The sequence below is a fragment of the Girardinichthys multiradiatus genome, chromosome 20 (assembly GCF_021462225.1).
Source record: "Girardinichthys multiradiatus isolate DD_20200921_A chromosome 20, DD_fGirMul_XY1, whole genome shotgun sequence".
In the NCBI taxonomy this organism is placed as follows: Eukaryota; Metazoa; Chordata; class Actinopteri; order Cyprinodontiformes; family Goodeidae; genus Girardinichthys; species Girardinichthys multiradiatus.
This window is the reverse complement of record NC_061812.1, coordinates 2,055,231-2,071,912: the sequence shown is the minus strand read 5'-3', so window position 1 is coordinate 2,071,912 and position 16,682 is coordinate 2,055,231. Positions and strand designations below refer to the sequence as shown.

Here is a 16,682-nt window from a genome sequence, read left to right as displayed (position 1 = left end):
AATCCTACCTGAAACTGCTGGCTAAGGATCAGCGTAAATACAGTAAGATTGTTATTCACGCTGGCGGTAATGACACCCGGTAACATCAATCGGAGGTCACCAAACTTAGTGTTGCTTCGGTGTGTAAGTTTGCCAAAACAATGTCGGACTCCGTCATTTTCTCTGGTACCCTCCCCGATCTGACCAGTGACGACATGTTTAGCCGCATGCTGTCATTCAACCGCTGGCTGTCTAGGTGGTGTCCAGAAAACAATGTGGGTTACATTGATAACTGGTGAACATTTTGGGGAAAACCTGGTCTGATCCAGAGAGACGGCATCCATCCCACTTTGGATGGAGCTGCTCTTCTTTCTAGGAATCTGGACGAATTTATTAGTTCTCCAAAACTCTGACAACCCAGGGTTGAGACCAGGAAGCAGGGTCGTAGTTTAACACTCCTCTCTGCAGCTTCTGTACTGCTACCCACCCATTACCCTATTAAGACAGTGTCTCGCCCACGGCCAAAATTGAATAGATTAAAAAATAATCTAAGAGGAGGAAATCAGGAAAATCTAATAAAAATAAACAACTCAGACTAAAAAGAAAAATGAAACTATTAAATGTGGCTTACTGAACATAAGATCTCTCTCTTCAAAGACATTGCTAGTTAGTGACCTGATTTGTGACAATCACTCGTACTCGTACTCGTCGTCTTCCGCTTATCCGGGACCGGGTCGCGGGGGCAGCAGACTCAGACGTCCCTCTCCCCAGACACCTCCTCCAGTTCCTCCAGGGGGAGCCCAAGGCGTTCTCAGGCCAGCCGAGAGACATAGTCCCTCCAGCGTAGGTAGGAGATGGGTTCCAGAGCCCACGCTGTGCGTGGAGGCGAGCCCGACTATTTCTAGTCGATATCTCTCGACCTCCCGCACAAGCTCAGGCTCCTTCCCCCCCAGCGAGGTGACATTCCACGTCCCTAGAGCCAGCCTAAGCATCCGGGGATGGGGCCGCTGAGGTCTCCACCTTCGTCCGCCACCTTCGTCCGCCACCTTCGTCCGCCACCTTCGTCCACCACCCAATCCTCTTTGCACCGGTCCCTCACGGTTCCCCCTGCAGGTGGTGGGCCCACTGGGGGTTTGTGACAATCAGATTGATTTATTTTGCCTCACAGAAACCTGGCTGCAGCAAGAGGATTATGTTACTATAAATGAGTCAACTCCTACTAATTATTTAAATTTCCACATTCCTCGAAATACTGGGCGAGGAGGAGGAGTAGCAACCATCTTTCAGTCTGATTTATTGATTAGTCCCAGACCAATCAATAGCTACAACTCTTTTGAATATTTAATCCTTAGTTTTCCTCATCCAAATTGCAAAGCACTAAAACCACTTCTGTTTGTTGTTTTGTACCGTCCACCAGGCCCTTACTCTCAATTTTTAGATCAGTTTTCAGACCTTTTATCTGATTTAGTGTTAAATACAGATAAGGTTATTATAATGGGGGATTTTAACATTCATGTAGACGCTGAAAGTGATAGCCTAAATATAGCGTTTAATGCTATCTTAGACTCAATTGGCTTTGCTCAAAACATTAACAAACCTACCCACCTTTGTCTTCATTCTCTGGACCTTTTGCTGACATATGGCATTGAGTGTAAAGACATAACAATATTTTCTCATAACCCTGTTCTGTCTGACCATTTCTTAATAACCTTTGAGTTTAATTTAACCGAGTACTCCATACCTGAAAGAAAATTTCATTATAGTAGATCATTATCAGGCGATGCTGTAACAACCTTTAAAGAATCTGTTCCACTTTTAATTTCCTCATTATCACTGAAAAGCACAGTGGAGGGCAATAATTTTGTTTCTGCCCCTTCACAAATTGATTCTTTTGTTCATAGTGTTTCTTCATCATTGCCTGATGCATTAGACAATGCGGCCCCCTTGAAAAAGAAGGTAATCATTAACAGGAGGGAGGCTCCTTGGTTTAATTCAGAGCTGCGTACTTTAAAGCACAATGTTAGAAAATTGGAGAGAAAATGGCGCTCTACACACCTAGAGGATCCCTACTTAATCTGAAAAAGTAGCCTTATGTTGTATAAAAAGACACTTCACCAAACTAGAACAGCTTATTTCTCATCATTAATAGAACAAGAATAATCCTAGGGTTCTCTTTAGTACAGTTGCTAAACTTACACAGAGTCATAGCTCTGTTGAGCCATCCATTCCCTTAGCTCTTAGCAGTCATGACTTTATGGGATTCTTCTTAAATAAAATTGATTCTATTAAAAAGAAAATCTTTGACATACTCCCGAAGATGATTACTTCATCCTCATCTAGTGAGACAACATTGGAAGTAACTGCAGAACCTAATTTGTGTTTGGACTGTTTTGATCCTGTGGAGCTTCCGAGTTATCAGAAATATTAGCTTCATCTAAACCTTCAACTTGTATGTTAGACCCAATCCCAACCAAATTATTTAAGGAAGTGTTCCCTCTGATTACCAGCCCCATTTTAGATATGATTAATCTATCTTTAGTAAATGGATCAGAACCACAAGCTTTTAAGTTAGCTGTAATTAAACCTTTTCTTAAGAAACCTTCGCTTGATCGAGATGATTTAATAAATTACAGACCTATATCCAATCTTCCATTCTTATCTAAAATTCTTGAGAAAATAGTTGCTAATCAAATGTGTGAACATTTATACAACAATGACCTGTTTGAAGAGTTTCAGTCAGGTTTCAGAGCTCATCATAGCACTGAAACAGCTCTGCTGAAAGTCACTAATGATATTCTTATGGCCTCAGATAATGGACTTGTGTCTGTTCTGGTTCTGTTAGATCTCAGTGCTGCATTTGATCCAGTCGATCACAATATTCTCTTAGAAAGGCTGGAATATGCTGTAGGGATCAGGGGAACAGCACTAGGCTGGTTTAAATCTTATCTGTCTGACAGATTCCAGTTTGTTCATGTAAATGATAAATCATCTTTCAACTCCAGGGTTAATTGTGGAGTACCACATGGTTCAGTACTTGGGCCAATTCTCTTTACTATATATATGCTTCCAATAGGTCAAATTATCAGGCAGCATAGGATACATTTTCACTGTTACGCTGATGACACTCAGCTTTACTTATCCATAAATCGTGATGAGCCCAACCAGTTAGATAAATTACAAGCATGTCTTGAATATATAAAAACTTGGATGACTTTAAATTTTCTGCTTCTAAATTCAGACAAGACAGAAGTTGTCGTCTTTGGACCGGAGTCTTTAAAAAAAACTGCTAAGTCAACCACTTAACCTGGATGGCATTAAATTGACCTCCAGTAATAAAGTAAAAAACCTTGGTGTTACGTTTGATCAGGACATGTCATTTCAATCCCATATTAAACATGTTTCTAGGATTTCCTTCTTTCACCTGTTGGGACCCACAGCCATGGATTTTAACATTAAACTCCGGTACGAACTCTTCTGGAACTTTTCAAAATAAAGTGCATTAGCCTTCTTCCGGCATCGCCAGGAAACGGGATAACTGCGGACTTCTTGTAACGCCACTACCCAAATAAAAGCACAGCTGTTGCTGCATCCGCCCTCTTTCCACACGGCCTCTAGTGGGACCGGTCAGGGGAGGCCCAGCGCGCTGATGCCTTTTTGCTGGCAAACATACATAAACTCTTCAAACTGGATCCAAGAGTGTCATACAATCATCGATCATATGCAAAGATAAGTACGAATTAAATACTGTCTGTGTATCCGGTATTTTCATTCATGAACGGGGGTAATTAAGGTACAAGCATTGCTTGACTTTCTCTCCGAGCCCTGTAGGAGCGGACAGGACGGGCCGCCCAGCTACAGCTCCGGAGCTAACCCTTTTGTTCACAGAACGAACGCACCTTCAACCCCCTGCGAAGCTACCGTGCTAACCGCTTGTTGACTGTGGAATGGGAGGCAGATCCTTTACTTATCAAACTTCGCCCTTGGACAACGTTTCCTCACCACGGTTCATGAGGTTAAGTGTTTTGGGCAGAGACATATTTAGGATGAAATGATCTGAACGTTTGTCATTTTATGAAGTTTGGTTTGTTTGTGTGAAACTTGGCTACCTTAGTGCTAGCAGGCTATCTGCAGCACACATGTTTAGGTTGTGTTCTTTGTGTGTTTTTAAAGTTAAGACAAACTTTACTTGAAGGGTGATTTTAAACAGAAGATTGTTCATAACGCACCATCCGCGCTAATGCATTTAACCCTTTTATTAAGGGTATTTTATAGGTATGTGTTGATTCTGGTGCTAAGCTATTAGCTTCTTTTGTTAGCTCAAATGCTAACCGGTAAGAACACGTGCTACTAAAGACTATTTAACAGAAACGTTGTTAGTTTTCAAGCTAGTGAATAATAGTCCCTGCACATCATTTTACTAAATTTGATAACTAAGTAAACACCATTAAGCCCCATTTCTCCAGAAAGATTTGGCTCTTTTCCAAAAATATTCCCTTAATAATATTTCTTCAAATATTATTTCAATAAATAAAGGCAGCTAATTAGACACCGTTGAGAAATGGTCATCCAGAAGGTTGGTTTTATTCAGCAGATCATTATTTAAAACATTATTTTATTAAAATAATATTTTATCTGATCTTGCATTGTGAATGGTTGTCTAAACGTTTGCTGATTATTGCCCAAGTTGGTTCCAAGACTAACTTAACTTCATTTCCAGATTCTTCAAGATAATCCTTGGTTCTCAAACATAAACAAATTTACTTTATGACTAGTCATAATTTAATTGTTGATATCTAAAATATACATTTTAGAAAATCAGCAATTTATTGCAGATATCTTGAATTGGAGCCTCCATACAACTTAATGGTAAATCTGATGTCATTTATACATACATTTATAGAATGTAATTAGAAATTTCTTAATTAACGAATATGCCTAGTCATAAATCAGCTTCAGATATCTGGAACATAAGTGTGGCAAAGCCGATTTTATGTTAAAAAGGCCTGCCATAGCCAGGTAGCAGCTGTGAAACGCCCTTAGCTCAAAGTAACATCCGTTGCCTAGCAACCATGATGGCGTGAAGCGCAGAGCTGAGAAGCCGTAAAAATGGACCCCAAAGTTTTGGTTAAAATTTTTTTGTTTTCTTATCTTTTCATTTTATTCATTTTATTCCCGTTCATTAATCAGTCATTTAAAATGTTCAAAATAATTTTTATGTTCATACTGATGACAAATACCAAAAGTAAAACTTATGAAAACCTAAACACTAACATATTAACTTTCTGATCAAATTTTAAATGCTTTGTTAAGCCACTTATTTAAGTTCTCTCTGGGTTTAGGGCCCCGACCGGTGACGGCTCGGTCAGCTGACGAACCGGTTGTTAGCGCAGCGGAAACGGACATCTCTGAAAACAGCAGGGCACTTCTTTAAATAAGCAATATCTGATAAACTGAGGGGAGTAAAACAATACAACATAACAAAATAATAAAAGAAGCAGGACAATTAGCACCATAAATGCTAACATATTCGTCTCCACCATCAGGGAGCATCTGACAACCGCTGATTTGAGGTCTTGATAGAAGTTCTGATGGAAAATAAGGTGCTGGATTTCAGATAAATGTGGTGGTAAAATCTGACTACACATTCATGGTTGGATTGTGTGTGACGTGTGTGTGAGGGTTTATACCAGGCCTTGGGCTCAGAGAGCTGAAGAAGCTGCAGCTTCTCTCATTTCATGACACCAAAACATTTACCGTGCTGTTGCATCATGACCTGTCTGCTTCGAAAGCAGCAGCAGAGTCTGGGTGAAGGTCAGCATTTTATTCATGTCTGATACTCTTCTGGGGTCAAGCTCTCCACACCGTTTGGATTTCCGCCTTTCTTCCAGGTTTAAAACCGGATGTTTTACAACATGGACTTCAGCTAAACTCTGAGGTTTTAAGTTCTTTAGAAAACGAATCATGTTGTTAAATTCCCACTTCCATACATCAGTGACAGAGTTTGGTTTTGTCAGCAGCAGTAGGAAAAGATTGAAATCTGACACTTCTATTATGGGATGGATAACCCTCTGAGACTAACAGAGCTGAATTATTGAGGAATGCTGTTAAGAACCAAACACAGAGCCTGCAGTCAGGAAGCTTTTCTGATCCTCTGCTGCACTGATGTCATTTTCTGTTTGCTGTTTGCTTCAGGAGACCAGAGGAAACAAAAAGCAGGCAGAGGAAGTCCACAACCAATCTAGAAAGATGTAGAACTTAAGAAATATTTTGCTAGAAGAAGAAAATCAGGTTGTTCCTGTAGAGCGAACCTTCCCAATCTTCTCAGTGCCTGAAAGATCTAATTCCATGACGGATCTTAGTGCTGGAGTTCCCTTCATCTCCAACTCATCTGTCTCACCCCGGTTCTAAAGTCCCTACACTGGCTCCCTGTAGCTCAGAGAATAGACTTTAAAATACAGGTCCTTCTCAAAATATTAGCATATTGTGATAAAGTTCATTATTTTCCATAATGTAATGATGAAAATTTAACATTCATATATTTTAGATTCATTGCACACTAACTGAAATATTTCAGGTCTTTTATTGTCTTAATACGGATGATTTTAGCATACAGCTCATGAAAACCCAAAATTCCTATCTCACAAAATTAGCATATCATTAAAAGGGTCTCTAAACGAGCTATGAACCTAATCATCTGAATCAACGAGTTAACTCTAAACACCTGCAAAAGATTCCTGAGGCCTTTAAAACTCCCAGCCTGGTTCATCACTCAAAGCCCCAATCATGGGTAAGACTGCCGACCTGACTGCTGTCCAGAAGGCCACTATTGACACCCTCAAGCAAGAGGGTAAGACACAGAAAGACATTTCTGAACAAATAGGCTGTTCCCAGAGTGCTGTATCAAGGCACCTCACTGGGAAGTCTGTGGGAAGGAAAAAGTGTGGCAGAAAACGCTGCACAACGAGAAGAGGTGACCGGACCCTGAGGAAGATTGTGGAGAAGGTCCGATTCCAGACCTTGGGGGACCTGCGGAAGCAGTGGACTGAGTCTGGAGTAGAAACATCCAGATCCACCGTGCACAGGCGTGTGCAGGAAATGGTCTACAGGTGCCGCATTCCCCAGGTCAAGCCACTTTTGACCAGAAACAGCAGCAGAAGCGCCTGACCTGGGCTACAGAGAAGCAGCACTGGACTGTTGCTCAGTGGTCCAAAGTACTTTTTTCGGATGAAAGCAAATTCTGCATGTCATTCGGAAATCAAGGTGCCAGAGTCTGGAGGAAGACTGGGGAGAAGGAAATGCCAAAATGCCAGAAGTCCAGTGTCAAGTACCCACAGTCAGTGATGGTCTGGGGTGCCGTGTCAGCTGCTGGTGTTGGTCCACTGTGTTTTATCAAGGGCAGGGTCAATGCAGCTAGCTATCAGGAGATTTTGGAGCACTTCATGCTTCCATCTGCTGAAAAGCTTTATGGAGATGAAGATTTCATTTTTCAGCACGACCTGGCACCTGCTCACAGTGCCAAAACCACTGGTAAATGGTTTACTGACCATGGTATCACTGTGCTCAATTGGCCTGCCAACTCTCCTGACCTGAACCCCATAGAGAATCTGTGGAATATTGTGAAGAGAACGTTGAGAGACTCAAGACCCAACACTCTGGATGAGCTAAAGGCCGCTATCGAAGCATCCTGGGCCTCCATAAGACCTCAGCAGTGCCACAGGCTGATTGCCTCCATGCCACGCCGCATTGAAGCAGTCATTTCTGCAAAAGGATTCCCGACCAAGTATTGAGTGCATAACTGTACATGATTATTTGAGGTTGACGTTTTTTGTATTAAAAACACTTTTCTTTTATTGGTCGGATGAAATATGCTAATTTTGTGAGATAGGAATTTTGGGTTTTCATGAGCTGTATGCCACAATCATCCGTATTAAGACAATAAAAGACCTGAAATATTTCAGTTAGTGTGCAATGAATCTAAAATATATGAATGTTAAATTTTCATCATTACATTATGGAAAATAATGAACTTTATCACAATATGCTAATATTTTGAGAAGGACCTGTAATTCTGTTAGTCTATAAATCACTGAATGGTTTAGCACCAAAATACATAACAAACTTGTTGTCAGTGGATCAACCACCCAGACCCTTCAGGTCTTCTGGCTCAAATCTACTCTGCAGAACCAGAACCAGAACCAAACATGGAGAAGCAGCTTTTAGTTCTTATGCTCCACTAATCTGGAATAAACTCTCAGAAAACTGTAAAAGCGCTGAAACCCTAAATTGTTTTAAATCAAGATTAAAAACGTATTTGTTTAGAGCAGCCTTTGACTGGGCCATCTAAACTTTATTAGTTAAGCTTTCAGTCCAATTTTCCTTTCGTTTTCTTATCCATCATTCTATTCTCTTTAGTTTTTTTAATTGCCTCTGTTTGATTTTCTGTATCATTGTAATGTTTTTCCTCATGTACAGCATCTTGAGTACCTTGTTGCTGAAAAGCGCTAAATAAATAAACTTGACTTGACTTACTCTGTACAAATATCAGCAACTCATTCATTCATCTGCAGATTTTATTCTTCTGCCTGACTCTCTGCTGGGAGGTGAAATATACTGAGGAAGAGGAAGAGGGCGAATCAGAAAAATCAAACAGCAGCAGGAAGATAAACGGAGAAAACGGCACGAAGTAGAAAAACACGGAGACTAAAATAATAAAGAAATCAGTTACTTGCTGTCAGATATCAGAACAGCAGCTCATTTTCTGATCTTATTTATAACACATAAGATGCTGTTTACTGCAGAATAATTGTTAGCTAAATGTTTCCTGGAGGTTTCCAGACTTTTGCAAAGCTACTTTCTTCTTTCCTGTTCCTAATGGTTGGAAAATGCTTCAGACACTGGCTTTATTCTTGAAACCAACTGGAAACGGTCACACACAGTTCATACCTGGTAATGCGTTGTGGCAGAATTCCTATGAAGACCTTTTAGAGATATGAAAAAGGTTAGAGTTGGATTTTAGTGTTTTTCCAGGTCTGAATAAGTTTTATTTCCTTCTAAAAAAAATGGATAAATCTTTTATTTTACAGATTGTCTCAGATTTTTCTCATAACATGGAAACAGTCACCATGATGTCATCTTCGTCCACCACATCCAGACAGTAACGTTCTGGAAAACCACAGGTGCATCTGCCTCTGTAGCTTTAATTTAATGGCTTGAATAATTGCTGTGATAAAGAAACATTCTTCCATGAAATGCTCTAACTGTAATGTCTTATTTTATTTTTTTGTGACCAGGCTATACGGCTTTGGTTGCCTTTATTTCTCAGAAATCCTGTTTCTCAAAGAGACCTCAGACGAATCAAATATAAAAGAATAAGAGGCAGACATGGAGCAGAGCTGCTGCAGACGTGATGGGAGGGAGACAGGCTGCAGAGGCTGCAGGCTAACAGGCAGGAAGTAATGGACTCTTTATTGAATTAAATGCTCCACAAAAGCAAAGCAGTCATTATTATCCAGCTGGGATCCTGACACAACTGCTGATAACAGGATCCATTAGCCCGATTGGCTGCGCAGCCATTCGTCAAAAGCCATATTTTAATATGAAGCTTACTTATCATTGGGAGCTGCGCTCTGCTTCCCTGTCACTGAAACTGATGCTGCTGCTTATTTACAGTTTTCAATAAAACAATGGATAGATTGAAACTGTCTGCTGACTCTGATTTTAATCAAGAACAATAAAACCAGGAGGCCTTCTGCAGTGACACCGACTTTAGGAGGTCGATTGTTCATGTGTAGACGTTATCAACAGTTAGAAGGCTTGCAGAAATCATCTGTTTGCCTCAAAATAGCCTCACATGCAGGAAACTGTTGCTAAGAATGTACCAGCTGTAGAAACTTCGAACTGAGAGGTTCACCTGCAGAGAAGAAGCTTTAGGACATCTAAACAAGGTCCAGTTCCAGGGCCATCTGTTCCTAAGAGGGAACCACCTTAAATCACTATGCCACCAGTGCAGAACTTGATCCACAATATGGGCAGATGACTTTTGGACAAGAAACGCAGCAAAGAAGATACTTCTGTCCAAGAAAATCTCCAAGGACAGACAAACAAGGATGTACAAAGATGCACCACAGAAGATTGGTGAACAGTTATTTTCTCTGTTGAATCCTCCTTCTGGTTGTTTGGAACATCTGGAGAGGAAAAGGTGAGAGCTACCAACAGGGATCCAATCCATGTGTGGGTTGCTTCTCTGTGGGAGTCGATTTGCCATGGATAAAGAGTGGGATAAAAACCTTTCAGAAAGAACATCCTCCAACAATCCAGGGACAGTTTTGTGATGATTTGACAGTCATAAAACTCAGCATTCAGACAATAACGACCTTTCTTTTTCAGCCAAATTTTCCACCTTAGAAACTTTTGATGTTTAGTTTTATTTATATGATGTGTTTCCTTACTGAAGACATTAGGCAGATAGGTCGAGTAGCAGAGATGGATCCATGCTCAGGATCCAGCGTCTGACATAAAGACACGCTGCACCATCAGAACCAGAGCGCACAGGGATGCTGCTCTCACAGGTCATACAAGGAAATGAGCTCCTCCAACACGATTGCTGCTTCACTTGACCTGATGACCTCAGTCCTCCGCACCGCCCCATCTCAGAAACGCATCAGCGGAACAATGAACCAAGATGAATAAAATGTCAGAAATGTGTTTAACACGGCAGCTGGGAAAAGCACAGCTCCAATGCAGGAAAGGAAAAAAAGTCTCATTTGCAATGAAAAACTTATCAGGCAGAAGTGACGAGCTGCTCTGCCATGAGAAACTAATCCTGCCCAGCATATTCAGCGTTCACTCTGCAGACGTCCAAGTGGAGCAGGGATTTCTACTTTCAGTAATTGGGAATGTGTCAGACTTCCTCAAGTGTTTAATCTGTAATACAAGCTGATTCGCCCCCCTTCGTTTAGGAAAACTGATATTACATCTGCAAAGATCAGGGTTTGCTTAAGAGGGTCAGAAATCTGCAGAAAACCAAGTTTAAACATTAAATATGATGCTGGCCAGAAAAATCTACCTGCATCCGACTGAGTTCTGCACAGCGTGACCCAAATCCATCTGATTTCTACTTCAACTTTTCCTTCAGATGCAGACGCAGAAGTTTTTCATTCCGGCTTATATTCTGCTCACTAATTGGAATCGCAGAAAAACAAGAAAAGAACAAAGCAGAGCCAAAAATCCAAAGGAGCTAATTTACAAACAAAAGCTGAGAGAAGAGCTTAACAGTTCATGTTGAGCTTAGGAAAAAACACAAGGTGGACAACCCTAAAATACGTTTTTTACAGTTTGATGGACACGTGAACGAGCTGCATGAAAAACATCTGAAATAACACCTCTAAAGAGGATGAATTTGCTGGATTCTGTTTGGAAACAAATCAACAGGAATTCCCCCTGATGTCAAAATTCGGAGCTAGGAAGTTTGTGGTTTTGCATCAGTATGAAAAAGGCAAGATTCAAACATGGCTTTTGCATTTGCAGACTGGGTCTCATTAACCGTCACACACACAGTGCCTGCCAGCCTCCGACTTCTACTTAAAACACATCCAGTTAGTTGTGATGTTTCAGATCTGGGTTCAAAGGTCAGTGAAGAACAGCAGAAGCTCACATCCAGTCCAGCATCATATTTTTCCTGAGGATTTGGGATGTTTGCCATGTTCTGTCCAACAGACACGTTTATCTACCTCTGTTCCTTTTAAATGTTCTGTTATGTGTAAAGATTAGATGATCATAATCTTTATGACAAGCCATTTACGCATATATTTGATATCTTAAATATTAGCTATCACATTCATCCACTAGTCTGAATGCACATTGCATTAGTTAAATAATCACTCGAATCACTTTAATATTTTGCTACATTAGTAGAACAAATAACCTTATTAGCTCTTCTAACTAGTTGGAGCAGAAGTCCTACTCACCTTTTCTGTTTTATAGCAAATGAAACTGTGCTTTAGTGAAGCTAAATATTATCACATGTTCACTAATTAACCAAAGTGTCACAACGGTAGCACAAACATCCCAACAAGCTGTTTATTTCATGCACTAGTTGATGACTGGTCACTAGTGACTCTTAAACATGTGCAACAGTTGACTTGTGCCACATGAATGTTAGCTAGTCTACTACCTGGACAGGCTCACTATCTGAATAACAATGTCAAGTCAGTGTTGGGTCCAGCCATGGATTACAACATTTAAAGGCCAGTTTGATCTTTTCTGGAATTTTCAAAATAAATCACATTAACCTACTCCTAACTCTGCCCAGGAACACAGGGGTAACAGCGGACTTCCTGTGACGTTCCAACATGGCGACCTCTTCCTCACAGGTCCCCAGTGGAGCTGGAAGTAGACACAGCGCGCTAATTTATCTTTGCTGGCAAACAGACATGATTACGATCCCGCGATCATATGCACTAAGTTTAGTAGAAATGAACTGCTGTTTGGTATTCATTCAAGAACGGTAATTAAGGTACAAGCGTCGCTTGACTTTTCTCTCTGAGGTCTACAGAAGCAAACGGTGTTCCAGAGAGTTCCCAGCAGAGACCCTGTCTCTACAACGCCGGGTGGAGCGGTTTTTCCGTTCTGAAGGAAGGACAACTGGACCGCATCACCATGGTTACAGCAGTAACGTTCAGTTTGGCCAGCCCGGCAGAACAAGCCTCCCCACCACACAGCTACGGAGGTTAGCTGCAGTTAACCCCTTGTTTACCCACACGTAGATGTTTCCTCAACGCCCAGGACAACTTCTCCTCAGCACGGTTCACATAAGAGGTGGTGTTTGGTCAGAAAAGATTAGTTTAAGCTAAATAATGTTTGTTTCATGAAGTTTGTTTTTGTTTGTGTTGAAAAACTCAGCTACAGGAAGTACTAGCAGACTAGCACTCAGCTAAGGATGTGTTCGGTGTTGTTTGTTTTTTAAGTTAAGACAAACTTTATTTAAAGAGTGGTTTTTAAACACAGATCGGCCATAAAGCGCCGTCCACGCTTATGCATTTTAACCCTTTCATTAGTGGTATTTTAAAGGTATGTGTTTGATTCCGGTAACCAGCTATAAGTTTCTTTTTTTAGCTCCAACCGCTAACAGCTAAGAACACGTGCTCACCCACATTATGAGTCAGCTGAAGATCATTTACCAGGAAAGGTTGTTAGTTTCCAATCTAAGAAATAATATTTCCCTAAATATTATTTTACTAAACGTGATAACTAATTATACACCAATAAAGATCATTTACACAGAAAGGTTGTTGGTTTCCTCAAATATTATTTTAACATTTCCTTAATATTTCCTGAAATATTATTGTACTAGACAAAGCTAGCAAACTAAACACCATTGAGAGTTAGTCATCGAGATCATTCTTTAAAACATCATTTTACTAAATCTGATAACTAATTAAACACCATTAAGCCCCATTTCTCCAGAAAGATTTGACTCGTTTCCAAAATACTTCCTTAATAATATTTCTTTAAATATTATTTTAATAAATAAAGGCAGCTAATTAGACACCGTTGAGAATTAGTCATCCAGGAGGTTGGTTTTATTCAGCAGATCATTATTTAAAACATTATTTTATTAAAATAATATTTAATCTGATCTTACATTGTGAATGGTTGTCTAAACGTTTGCTGATTATTGTCTAAATTGGTTCTAAGACTAACTTAAACTTATATTGTACATAGTCCATTAGTCTTCATTATTCTTTAATTCTGCTTGGTAGTTTAGTTGGATTGTTTTAGCAAAGTAAAGAGTTTATTGATTGAAATATGTTTGACTTTGAGTTGAATTATTTTTGTTAATGAATTCTTGTATTTTAAGAAATTGTGTGAATTTATTCCATATATGTGCAGAGTTTATGCTGTTCAATAATCAGAATCAGAATCAGAATCAGAATCAGAATCAGAATCAGAAAAGCTTTATTGCCAAGTACGTTTTTGGACATACAAGGAATTTGTTTTGGCGTAGTCGGTGCAATACAATACAAATTAAACAGTATAAACATATCTACAATATAACATAAATATATGTGCACAGTTTTAAGTGAGTGAGAGTAAATATAGAGCAGTATAAGATGCAAAAGCAATACAACAGTGCAGGTGATCATTGTGCAAGTAAAGCAGGAGTCCAAGCTGAGCGTTAATGTAACTCATAGAGTTACAGGTTACAAGTGTCCTGTCAGCAAAAAAAGGGGGGGTGTGGAGGAAAGGGAGAGTGTCAGGGTGGTTTCCGGGCTTTGTTAACCAGGCTGGTGGCAGATGGGAAAAAACTGTTCTTGTGGCGTGAGGTTTTGGTCCGGATGGACCGCAGCCTCCTGCCAGAGGGGAGAGTCTCAAAGAGTCTGTGACCAGGGTGGGAGGGATCAGCCAGAATCTTCCCTGCCCGCTTCAGGGTCCTGGAGGTGTACAGTTCCTGGAGTGACAGTAGACTGCAGCCAATCACCTTCTCAGCAGACCGAATGACACGCTGCAGCCTGCCCTTATCCTTGGCTGTAGCAGCGGCGTACCAGATGGTGATGGAGGAGGTGAGGATGGACTCAATGATGGCTGTGTAGAAGTGCACCATCATAGTCTTTGGCAGGTTGAATTTCTTCAGCTGCCGCAGGAAGAACATCCTCTGCTGGGCTTTCTTGATGAGGGAGCTGATGTTTGGCTCCCACTTGAGATCCTGGGAGATGATGGTTCCCAGGAAGCGGAAAGATTCCACAGTGTCAATTGTGGAGTCACAGAGGGTGATGGGGGCAGGTGGGGCTGGGTTCTGCCTGAAGTTCACAACCATCTCCACTGTCTTTAGAGCGTTGAGCTCAAGGTTGTTCTGGCTGCACCAGTCCAACAGATGGTCCACCTCCCATCTGTACGCGGACTCGTCACCATCAGAGATGAGTCCGATCAGGGTGGTGTCGTCCGCAAACTTCAGAAGCTTGACAGACTGGTGACTGGAGGTGCAGCTGTTGGTGTACAGGGAGAAGAGCAGAGGAGAGAGAACACAGCCTTGGGGGGAACCGGTGCTGATGGTCAGGGAGTCAGAGACGTGCTTCCCCAGCCTCACGCGCTGCTTCCTGTCAGACAGGAAGTCAGTGATCCACCTGCAGGTGGAGTCGGGCACACTCAGCTGGGAGAGCTTCTCCTGTAGCAGAACTGGGACGATGGTGTTGAAGGCAGAGCTGAAATCCACAAACAGGATCCTGGCGTAGGTTCCTGTGGAGTCCAGGTGCTGGAGGATGAAGTGAAGGGCTAGGTTGACTGCATCATCTACAGACCTGTTGGCTCTGTAGGCAACCTGCAGGGGGTCAAGGAGGGGGTCAGTGATGTCTTTTAGGTGTGAGAGCACAAGGCGCTCAAAGGACTTCATCACCACAGAGGTCAGGGCGACGGGTCTGAAGTCATTAAGCCCTGTGGTCCTTGGCTTCTTGGGAACAGGGACGATGGTGGAGGACTTGAAGCAGGCTGGCACATGACATGTCTCCAGTGAGGTGTTAAAAATGTCTGTGAAGACTGGAGACAGCTGATCAGCGCAGTGCTTCAGGCTGGCTGGTGAGACAGAATCCGGACCAGCAGCTTTCCGGGGGTTCTGTCTCCTGAAGAGTTTGTTGACGTCCCTCTCCTGGATGGAAAGAGCCGTCCTCGGCGTGGGTAGGGGGCTGGTGGGGGGAACTTCAGGGTGGGGGTTGGAGGTGCCAAGACCCCTCTTGAGGTTGGAGAGATGGGGGTGGTGGATTGTGGCTGCAGCTGTTGGGGGGCGTCGTGGGAGATGGTTGCAGGACTTTCCCTTTGTCTTTCAAAGCGGCAGTAGAACTCGTTCAGGTCGTTGGCGAGGCGTCGGTCGTTGATGGAGTGGGGGGCTTTCGGCTTGTAGTTGGTGATTTGCTTGAGCCCTTTCCAGACAGACGCAGAGTCGTTGGCTGAGAACTGGTTTTGGAGCTTCTCAGCGTACAGTCGTTTGGCCTCTTTCACTGCCTTGCCAAACTTGTACTTCGTCTCTCTGTATATGTCTTTGTCCCCACTCCTGAAGGCCTCTTCCTTATCCAGTCTTAACCTTCTGAGTTTAGCTGTGAACCAGGGTTTGTCGTTGTTGTAACTCACCCTGGTGTATGATGGTACACAGCTGTCCTCACAGAAGCTGATGTAGGAAGTCACAGCCTCTGTGTACTCGTCCAGACTGTTGGTAGTAGTCCTGAACACATCCCAGTCTGTACAGCCTAAACACGCCTGGAGATTCTCCACAGCCTCACTGCTCCACTTCCTTGTCGTCCTCACAACAGGTTTGCAGAGCTTTAGTTTCTGCCTGTATGCAGGAATCAGGTGGACCATGATGTGGTCGGATTGGCCCAGTGCAGCACGTGGGACGGCGTGATAAGCGTCTCTGATGGTGGTGTAACAGTGATCCAGAATGTTGTCCTCTCTGGTCGGACATTTTATAAACTGTCTATATTTGGGGAGTTCGTGGGTCAGATTACCTTTGTTAAAGTCGCCAACGACGATTACTAAGGAGTCCGGGTTGGTTCGCTCCACACTCAGTATCTGGTCGGCGAGCATGCGCTGTGCGACCTGCACGTTAGCTTGCGGCGGGATGTAAACACCGACCAGGATGAACGAAGCGAACTCACGGGGGGAATAGAAAGGCTTACAGTTTATGATGAAGGCTTCCAGGTCTGGAGAACAGTGCT

General features: G+C 42.1%; 1 protein-coding gene and 1 long non-coding RNA gene across 4 annotated transcripts in view; one reads left to right on the top strand and one right to left on the bottom strand.

Annotated features, from left to right (window-relative positions):
- LOC124856879 overlaps positions 1-9,655 on the top strand; it is a 20,314-nt gene extending 10,659 nt beyond the window's left edge. The window contains exons 2-3 of the long non-coding RNA XR_007035440.1: positions 9,063-9,155; positions 9,270-9,655. This is a non-coding gene — a long non-coding RNA (uncharacterized LOC124856879). The remainder of the gene's footprint in view (positions 1-9,062; positions 9,156-9,269) is intronic.
- Positions 1-16,682, bottom strand: part of pcbp4 (poly(rC) binding protein 4) — a 149,457-nt gene that overhangs the window by 83,506 nt on the left and 49,269 nt on the right. The gene's annotated exons all lie outside the window — the stretch shown is intronic.